The sequence below is a fragment of the Paralichthys olivaceus genome, chromosome 10 (assembly GCF_024713975.1).
Source record: "Paralichthys olivaceus isolate ysfri-2021 chromosome 10, ASM2471397v2, whole genome shotgun sequence".
NCBI classification, from domain to species: Eukaryota; Metazoa; Chordata; class Actinopteri; order Pleuronectiformes; family Paralichthyidae; genus Paralichthys; species Paralichthys olivaceus.
In genome coordinates this window covers 1,055,001-1,065,493 of record NC_091102.1, presented here as the reverse complement: position 1 = coordinate 1,065,493, position 10,493 = coordinate 1,055,001, and the positions used below count along the sequence as shown (strand labels likewise).

The window sequence follows — 10,493 nt, the reverse complement described above, 5'->3', positions numbered from 1 at the left end:
AAGTCCCAATCAGACGTCCTTGATGATAAAGCTTTTGAATGAGGTGAAAATATTATTGGATAAATTAGGAGCTGCTGATGTCACTGACTTTAGAAGAACAACTGTGTCTCTCACTAATCTCTATATAGTAAATTCACCATTGTGTAATATATTTTATACCTTATATAGTGCACTCAGTGTTTCCCACAATGCATTGTGAAAAGTAGTGTCAAACCGAGGTCACTCACTGAGCAATATATACCATCATGCATTGCGCTCGCGGGGGACAGACGAGAGGAGAGAGCAGGAGGACGAGAGGAGAGAGCAGGAGGAGTGACCTGTTCAAACTGAGACATGTTCATTTCTACACATTCAACATGTTGTGACTAGAAATAAGGATATTAAGTGTAAATTAAACTATAAGATTTATTCTGGGATTTCTCACAGATGTTGTTGTTGTTCTTCATAAGCCTGCAACAGTGACGGAGTCTCTACATACTAATATTAAAGTAAACTGTATTTATATCTTTTTAAAACAGCAAAACTAGAAAAGTTAATATAAGAGGAATAACAATCAGCAGGAAGCGATGTGAGAAGCTTGTGTTCAAATTAAATAATTAATTCGTTTTAAATTAAAGAAGCTTCAGTTCGTTTGGTGAATATTATTGATCAGTTTAATTGTGACATAATTCTTTGAGTGTCCGTCACGTGGTGTCAATCAAACAGCTGTTTAACCCAAACACGTGATGATTAATTAAACGTGTGTACATGTTCGGCCTAGTGTTTCCTGTAGCGCCTCCTTCAGGGCAGGAGGAACAAGATGGCGGACAGTTTCACGTCACTGCCGGGGGACAGCTGACGTGTTCAGGTGAGTTCACCTGTTTCCAACACACACACACACACACACACACACACACACACACACACACACACACACACACACACACACACACACACACACAGTTAGCCTTGTTAGCTTGTTAGCTCGTTAGAGAAATAAGAGATCAATAATAATCAGAACTAATGGAACCCTACATTATGTGTGCTAATGCTAATGCTAACTGTAAAATCTACTGGTGTTTCCTGTTTACTAGTGTTTAGCATCTATTAGCTCTTAATTAGAGCGGCAGCCATTTTAACAGGAGGCAGCAGGTCGGCTCAGGTGTGTCTGTTGTGTGTCTGTTGTGTGTCTGTTGTGTGTCCTGGTTGTGTGTCCTGGTTGTGTGTCTGTTGTGGGTCTGTTGTGGGTCTGTTGTGTGTCTGTTGTGTGTCCTGGTTGTGTGTCCTGGTTGTGTGTCTGTTGTGGGTCCTGGTTGTGGGTCCTGGTTGTGGGTCCTGGTTGTGGGTCCTGGTTGTGTGTCCTGGTTGTGTGTCTGTTGTGTCTCCTGGTTGTGTGTCTGTTGTGGGTCCTGGTTGTTTGTATGTTGTGTGTCCTGGTTGTGTGTCCTGGTTGTGTGTCCTGGTTGTGTGTCCTGGTTCATGTGATCTGGAATCGGGACGTTGAACTCAGTTTTCAGTCTGAGAGCGACTCTGATGTTTCGCTGTGTGAAACGTTGAGGAGAAGAACTGGAGCTCAAACAGACTCAAACTCTTCTTCTGCTCTTTTCTCAGACTTGGTGCTCGGAGGCCGGAAAGGTTCCAGGAAGTGTCCGGAGCTGATCCGTAGAAATGAGCAGGATCAGCGTCTCGGTGGGCGGAGGCCTGCATCTTTACTTTGGTAATTGGGAGGATTTCTAAACAAGATTTATCTGTTAACTCATTTTCTCTCCCTCCTTCAATGTTCCCACTCCTCTCCTCCGCCGCTCTCTGCCTCTCGCTCTCTGTGCCGTCAAAGCAGGAGACCTTAATTAAATACACAGATTAATGGAGGAGAAAAAAGGAGCCAAAAGCAGTGGAATTAATTAGGCAGGAGTTGGGGCTGACATGCTTCAGATCCCAGCCTGCAGCGCTGGTAATGAGCTCCCCCAGGGTGACGGGGCTCACCGAGCAGCACGCAGCTTCGGAATCCAGGGATAATCTGTCCAAAGAGGAGACTCTGGAGGCCGCTCATTCAACATGTTGACTTCTCCTTGTCCTGTTCAACACGTCCCCACTGTTAGAGCTCTGAGGTCTGGCTTTGAACAGCCGTTTGCTTGGCTCAGGGTTGAAATGTTGTTCTTGTCAGATGCGAGTGGATTTTTGTGTAGCGCTTCGTGAGACCCTGCAGATCAGACAGGAAGTTTAAAGTCGCAGTGGTTGTTCATGCAGCTCAGTGTTATAAAGGACGGAGTCTTCATGTCTCTGGCTCCTTCTCTGCTCACTTGCTGAGCGATATATTTCCATAAAGCTGTTTGTGAAGCAGGATCACTTTTTCTCTTCAATCACAAACTCAACTGGTTGTTTCTCTTCTCGGGTTCGATTTGTGCACTTTTAATAAACGGTGGGGTTTTATGTGGGAATGTTGCCGAAATTAATTCTCCATCCAAAAATCCCAAATACAGAAACTGTCACTGTTCCCATCAGTTAATTATGATTATTATTTTAATCATAACCACAAAGTTTTGATCCCAGTTTAAAATGTGTTTAATTCAGATTTAACAATGAAGACACGTCCAGCAGGAGAATCATGACGTTAGTGTGTGCAGGTCAGAGATCACAGTGGGTTCACATTATGCTCAGCTCACATGTCAAGTGTTCATATGTTAATATTCAGTTCAGCAGGAGATGACACCAAACACATCTTCTACTGCAAACGACAGCTGAGTGACTGTGGACGGACGTGGCTGCTCCTGATGTGTCTTCTACATATTTTTATTGGACGATGTTTACTTCAGTTTTCTCTGCAGGTGATCGTAAACGAAGCGATGAAAGAATCCAGTCACGTCTAACGTGATGATTGTGCTGGTTTTGTTTTTCCTCACAGAGCGACGGCTCCGTCTGTCAACACCAGCGGCCAAATGTCAGTTAAACTGCAGCTGAGACTCCGGCGGGAAGCGGCTCGCTGTGATTTGACTCATTTATTTTTTATCACCGTGCCGTCATTTCACTGTGGCAGTTTTCAGCCGCCGCTGAGGAAAAGGTCAACGTCTGGATCAACCACTCAGCCCCCGATCCTCGGAGATGCTTAATGAAACCATTTTCTTCTGTCTCCAAAAATGTGGCCCTGAAAAATAAGAACTTTTCCTGCTCCTGCTGTCTCCTTGAGTAGGTGAGTTTAATGGCCTCCAGTGATATCCTGTCTCATCTGAAACTCATTTCAACTTCTTAATGCTGCTTTGGCTGAAGTGAGCAGAGGCACACTTGTGATAGAAACTATTCTGAGTTGTCACCGGGTGAATGAACCTCTGACTGTTGCTGAGGCCTCCTCACACTGTTCGCTCATGATGTAACAACAGGACATCTGAAATAAAACCATCATGTTCAGAAGGTTCATTGTTTTTGCAGTTGAAACTCAACTCCTCTGTTTCCTTCTTCTTCCTGTTGAACACTGGCGATGACGACTCGATAACGATCAGTGGTGCCACAGAGCGTCGGGAGAGGAGCTGGGGAAAGAGTTCATATTTAAAAAGATTCACTTCAAATGGCTTATTGAGGGTTAAGAAATACTTCTTGTTTCTGTATTTAAAAATCTATTGGCTCAATGTGGTTTGGGTTTATTTTGCAGAATGAAAAAACTATGAGATTGTTGATCATTTCTTCTGCTGCACTGATGAACAGAAGCTTTTAGTTGAGGTCGCACAACTTTAGAGACGTGAAGCATTTGAAGACTCTCCAGTAAATAAAGTCTTGGAGAGATCAGAGTTGATTCAGCTGTGATGTGACATTTACAGTGATTTTACAGAGTTGCACTAATCAGTGTTGAAATCAAACGGTTGATGAAATGACTCCATGTCTGATGAGTCGCTCACAGCTCCTCTTCTCTTCTAGCTGCTGGTTTTGGTTCATAGCAGATTCATTGAGCTGTTTGTTTTCAGTTATCTCCTGAATGCAGACGAGGGGATCAGAGTGATTGTGAGCAGAGGGAGCTGTCCGTCATTTACTGGAGGACATCTTAGTTGACAGCGTCAGACTGAAGCTGCTGTGTTCATGTAGTCGCCTCATGTCTCAGATGGATGGAAATGTATTGACCCTCGGGGACTTTTAAGACGGACACAGCTCAGCAGAGCTCGACTCTAAACGAACGAGCATCTGCTGAAAAACACAGATTTTTATATTCTCTGCTTTAACTGATGTTTAATTGTTTTGTAACATCTTGTTATCGTTGGTTTTTCCTAAATCAATACGTTTCAAAGGTTACGCTGTTAAATCGATCCGTTTAATATGGTTCTGAAAACAAACATCTGATTGGACAATTCAACACATTAACTGTTTAAAGTTCACTTAACTTACAAAACTTAAAAACATTTACATAACACATATAACCTAATGGTCCTTATGAGTTTTTAATATAGTGAAGTACTTCAGCTGCAGGGCAAGTCGCCTGGTGTTGACTGGACTTCAGCCTCTAGCTAACTGTAGGCTAGCGTCGCATGCTAATGTTACTGTTGACTACACTCGTCTGGTGACGTCCGTGTTGCCTGTAAAGTCTCATGTTAATCGTGTGTCTTTGTCCGTCTCAGAATATTCGGACCTGTCTCCAGCTGAAGAACTGAACATGAGCCGACGTGTTCTCTGCCACAGGAGTCTGTGTCTCTGCTGACGTGAGAGAACAGAAGCGTGTTTGTTCTCTGTGCAGCTCTTTGATGAGAAAGGTGAGTACGATCGAAACCTGGCAGGACCTCGCTCTGTGTGCTCTGTCAGACCCCCCCCCCCCAAACTGTGTGTGTGTGTGTGTGTATACTCTCTCATTTGGAAAGTGAAGACAACATCTCCCATGATCCCGCGCTGCTTCACAGACCCCTAGTGGCTGAATTTACATGTCGTAAGTTTAACAAGTTCTGTTTGTTGTAAGAAAACTTGACTGAAGCGTCACAGATGAATTTAATAATCCTGGATTCATGCTTAAAACTATCGATGGAGGGGGTCACTGAGCTTCACCGTGCTCGAGGGAACAGAGAACATCGATTAGTGACTCGTGTTGACACTCACTGGTCTGAGACCAGGGGTTTGGACCTTTGTTGGATTTGCTGTTGAGGACAGGTCGTGAAGGTGAAAGTGGAAAGAGCCCGGACGCTGTTTCGGATGGAGAGAATACAGCACATTACACAGAACCAGCTGAACGAAGCTGCCTTCTCTGAAAACAGAGCTGCACAGTGGGTGACGTTAGCTGCGTGTCTCCTAGGAAACCTCTGGTTTGAGCCCGGCTTGGTTTCGAGGAGGAGGTTTTCCAGAGATAAGGACATTTCATCAGGATTGCACTGGAGACGAGCCTAAAAATGTCTTTTATCAGCAGAGAGCATCAGAACGGAACATTTCATACTCAATCCTGATTTATTTCTTATATCCAGAGATCCTCATCTCTTTCCATTTGTGTTGCTGTTTCCTGAGCTCATCAGCAGCTCAGTGTGCCGGGCTGCCTGGTTACAAACCTGTGGAGACTCCTGATCCGTCACCAAAGTAAACCCTCTTAAAAAAGACTAAGAAGCTCCCTCACATCGCTGACTGGCCAGTGTCGCATTTTGCACGACGAGAAAAAAAAAAAATGCTGTTGTACGTTGTTCCGGTGACAAACACGCTAACGCCAGGAAGTTCAATGTGTCACGTTCTCGTTCTCTTCCTGGTGTGAGAGGGCGTTCGTTAAAACCCCAGTTTTCAGATGTAAAACATTTGTCTGCTTGGTGACTGATATTCCTTCATACATGTCAGACTTGACATAGAACTTCAGTTTCTTTCATTAAGGTCTTTGTCTGAGAGTTAAGTTGTATAAACTCTGTATTTGTTTATCAGGTGTAAAGTTGTGTCTGAGGATCAGTGTGTTCTCCTCTGACTCACTTTAACTTTTCACAGCAGCACAGAGGGAGGTTTTAGATTTGGAGGACTAACGGCTGAAATCAGCGTGACTGAATAATAAGTGATATTTTGGGGGTTGTAGCGCTGCACATCGCTGCCTCCCTCCCTCTCATCCCTCCTGGGATCTCTGCTCAGCTCTGACACTCGGGTTGTTTTCAGTCATCAGATCACCACCCCTCTCTTTACTCTCCGTCTCACCCACACTCTCCTCCCCCCTCGACGTCAGTCAATATGATCCATTTCAGTAAACATCCAACAGGCACAAGCACAAACGGTTTCATTAATATGAGCTGCTGCAGGAGGCAGGACGACCACAGCGCCAACAAAACCCTCTCCTCCCCAGTAAACACTGGTGCCATGGCAACCCTCAGAGCACAGCATGCAGATCTCCATGGCAACCTTTGTGTGTTTGTGTATGTGCACGGGAGGAAGCGGGTAAAGATTGAAACGCATCAGGACGAGAGTGTCAGAAGAGCAGTAAACAGAAAATGTTTTGAGAGCTTCACAGTTTTCTGAACGATGTGAGAGCTGAAGGAACGATGTTCAGAAAACATTTACATTCACCTGAAGAGAGCAAATTACTAGAAATACAAGTTTGTTATTTACAGTCACTGATCTTTTTTACCTTCAGTCTATGGAAACACACACACACACACACACACACACACACACACACACACGTACCATTTGCTCCTTTGTATTGACGTCTTGTGTGCTCAGCCGGTTCAGGAGATCACTGATGTCTTTGTTGAAATGAAACTGGAACGGACCTGAACATTCAGGTCTTCACTCAGAATCAGACTCAGTTTGGGTCTTTTACAGATTTCTCCTCTGGACTCTCACTGACACCTGCAGCCATTCATTTTTCAATCACCATTTCTCGTTGGTATCCAACATGTTAACGAGCGCTCACTGCGTCGTGCTCGAGGTTCTGCAGAAACGTTTAGAGAAAGGTTGTTCTGGCTGCGGCTGCAGAGACACGACTCAGCGATGCTGTTGTCTTCGTTCTGTCTGACTGGAGTCGATTCAGACCTTTTGTTTCTTCATGGAGGTGATGAATTCCTGGTGCGTGGCGCAGCAGAGGGCAAGAGTTCCTCAGACGACGTCAACACAAAACACACACAACTGCAGCCCAGGGATCCGTCTAAGAGCTGGAACACAGAACACCACGATACACCTTAATATTCGGATAGTGTTTAGATATTAGATATTAATTGATTTGGCAAATAAAAAGTTTAATAAAATTATCCATTTGAAAGTTTCTAACAGAAATGTTTCAATGAAAATAATATAATTGTTACACACATGTGCTTAACGTATAAAAATGCTCTAAAGACAGTTTGAAATAAAATCAAAAAGACAAATCGAGCAAAATAAAATACCTGAAATAAACAAATGTGTAGTTCCAGCACAAGATGAGAGGCATCAAGTTCAATGAAGAAAAAATAAATGATAGAACAAACCAAACAGTGGCATGATTTGATTTTAAGAAAGTAAAATACATATAAATAAGAACTTTTTTAAACTAACAAGATAATAAACTGATCCTTCATCTGATCTCCAAGTGAAAACATGTTTCCAACGTGATCATGTGTTTAAACCTCAGAAACCCAGAAACAAATCTTTAAGTTGATTGAAGTCGTCTGCAGCCGCTGGTTTTATTAAACATCTTCTCTGTGTTGGATCAAACATTAGCATACAGCCGAAGTTAGTTTTAACATTTACACTTGTTTTGCTGTGACGTCAAAATGTCTTCTGTGAAAAAAGTCCATTCCTGCTCCCTCGAGGATGAAGCGTTAAGATGTTAATGACTGTGTGCTCTATGAAGCTGTTTCTATGAAGCTGTTTCTATGAAGCTGTTTCATAAATCTTTATCTCCAGTGTTTTAGTGCTGTAGTAAAAGTCGTGTGTTAAATTTTCATCAGCTTGTTAAAGCAGGTTCTTCTTGTCTTCCTCTTCAACATGGGCCACTGGTTTTAACATGAGTTCTCTGTGCGCCTCATATATATATATATATGCTTCATATATATATGAGGCGCACACAGCTCAGGGCCAGTTTGTTGACCTGCTGCCTCGGACCAGGACCTGCCTCCTGAGAGTCTCATTCTCAATGCTGATTGGCTTTCGTGACATCACATCACTCAAGTTAAAATAGTTAAATTACTTCAACTCAAGCAAGTGAAGCGAATTATGCAAATGAGTGTTTTGGGTTAAGTGAACATTGGAGGTTATGTTCTCACCCCTTGTTTGTTAGTTTGTGAACATGATGACAGTTTTCCAGTGAACGTGGTGGAAGTGTTAGAGAAAGAACCTGTTAGAACACCGGGCTTGTTTAAAGGACTGGTTCTGAGTGAGATCTGCTGGACTGCACGTCAGGGACTCGTAGACCTCCGAGTGAACTCTTCTGAGTTGGTTTTTTCCTCCTCAGGTCTGAGAATCACTCACGTTATTATCACTGACTGATTATTCTCGATGTTTCTCGCTCTGAATTAAACTTGGGTTCAATATTCTTCGTTTAAAACGCCCGGTGGCTTGTTTGCACATATGAAAAGAAAACTCCAGTTCCACCAGCAGCACTTCAGAGGAGAGGTGAAGCATGAAAGAAGACTTCAGGCCGAGTTTCCTTCTCTTTCATTCTGGCCTACAACTCTCTCTCTCTTTATCCGAGCGGCTTCTCCAGTCCTCTCTTCACAGAGCTGAACTACTCTTGTCAGTTTCCATTATACCTGAAGACTGTTGGAGGTTTCTGAAAGAGACGCTTTTATCTCTCTGAAGCAGCTTGAAGGAAGGAGCCATTAAGACGGAGCTCAGTGGAGCAGTCGGAGGTGAAGTGTCAAGTGTCGTCGATGTCCCCCCCCGATATTTTTTCATGTACAGAGTTTTGAATGCAATTGAATCTGACGATTCAAGTGTGAGCTCAGCTCTGAAAACCACAGACCCACAAGTCGTTCAAACATGATTTCACTGCCGAGGAGCCTGGTTGCATCATTCATCTTTCATGGCTGCCGCAGACCAATTCTGTTCTTCTTACACAACTGCAGATGAAAAGAGCTTAAAGTTTAAAAAGTGAACACTTCAGGGTCGTTAGTGCGTCGGGATGTTTAATCAGTGTTGAGACGTCCTCAGATCAGACTCAGAGTCTCAGACACACAAACTGTCTGATCCGACATCACTTTTTATTTCTTCACGATCATAGAACCTTCTCTTTGTCTTTGAGAGTGAAACCAACCCTCACTGTACCGTCCTCCATTATTCATTCATGAGCTATGAAACATTAACATCCGGACTTTTATTTATCAAATTACCTTCCACAGCAGCAATTATGGAAATAACAGCGACTGAACATCCTTCACTTGTACAGCTGCGACCCACTTTGAGCTTCATATGTGAAAGTTTAATATCCTCAAACAACAGCATGAAATCTTCATGAGTCTTCACAGAGCTGCAGTCGACAGAGGAGGGAATCAGGAAACTGAGCAGGAGCACGACAACAAGCCTGAGAACACGTTAACTCTTATCATACGTGTGAGTCTCCGCTCGTCAACACGTGAATAAACGTCCACGTGTACAGAATCTTTTCTACATCTGCTCCTCTTCAAAATAACAGCATGTGAGTGTTTCTGCTGATGTTAGCATGAAAACATTCTACATGTTCTACACTAAGTCAGCAGGCCGACACTGAGCATGTGCATTCTAACATGCTTAAGATGGGCGCGACACAGTGCTAATAACATGATTAATGTTTTGCACTACAGAGTTAACGTGCCTATTGTATGTGCATTTAAACATGCTAAAGGTTACATGCTATGAATGGGCTCATGAGATTCTGGTGACATGCTAATATTAGCATTTAGTTGAAAGGATTTTAATCAAAATAAAACAGATTCATTATGAAATAAACTCTGAAATATTAGAAATATAAAACATACAGATTTATATAATGAGAGAAATGTCTTTATACTGCAGCTGTGTGTGTGTGTGTGTGTGTGTGTGTGTGTGTGTGTGTGTGTGTGTGTGTGTGTGTGTGTGTGTGTGTGTGTGTGTGTGTGTGTGTGTGTGTGTGTTTTAATGGCTCCTCTGCATGACTGTGAAAATAACAATACCCAACAAAGCTGATGTCACCTGAGTTTATTTATGCTGCTCCTTGCAGCCGCAGTAACGACATCTCTGGACATGAATCATTCTCCATCACTGCAGCCGACGGTCCCCACAACGACACCGAAACCTTAGTGTGTGTTCACATATCTTTGTGAGGACTATTCTGATGGTGACGGGTTAGCGAATGTGTGTGTGTGTGTGTGTGTGTGTGTGTGTGTGTGTGTGTGTGTGTGTGTGTGTGTGTGTGTGTGCGCGTGTCTGTGTGTGTGTGTGTCCTCTCTCAGATAGAAACCTGTGTGTTGAGAGAAGAGGAGGTGGGAGGAGGCGCTCCTGCAGGTTTCCTCTCTGGAATAGTGATGAAGGAGAAAACTGAAGAGGCTGGAAACGTGTGCACACATGTTCACTGCGTGTTTGTTGTAACACGCAACAGCTGCCTCTTGGAACTCTGTGTGTGTGTTCCTGTACTTACATGTTTGTGAGGACCTACA

At 43.4% G+C, this 10,493-nt stretch overlaps 1 protein-coding gene across 1 annotated transcript in view; it reads left to right on the top strand.

Annotated features, from left to right (window-relative positions):
• The first annotated feature begins 831 nt into the window (after positions 1 to 831).
• The window catches only part of LOC109644100 (ADP-ribosylation factor-like protein 4C), a 12,624-nt gene continuing 2,962 nt past the window's right edge, over positions 832 to 10,493 (top strand). Inside the window, exons 1-4 of the mRNA XM_069533366.1 lie at positions 832 to 847; positions 1,591 to 1,696; positions 2,882 to 3,166; positions 4,578 to 4,709. The gene's annotated coding sequence lies outside the window, so the exon portion shown is untranslated. The remainder of the gene's footprint in view (positions 848 to 1,590; positions 1,697 to 2,881; positions 3,167 to 4,577; positions 4,710 to 10,493) is intronic.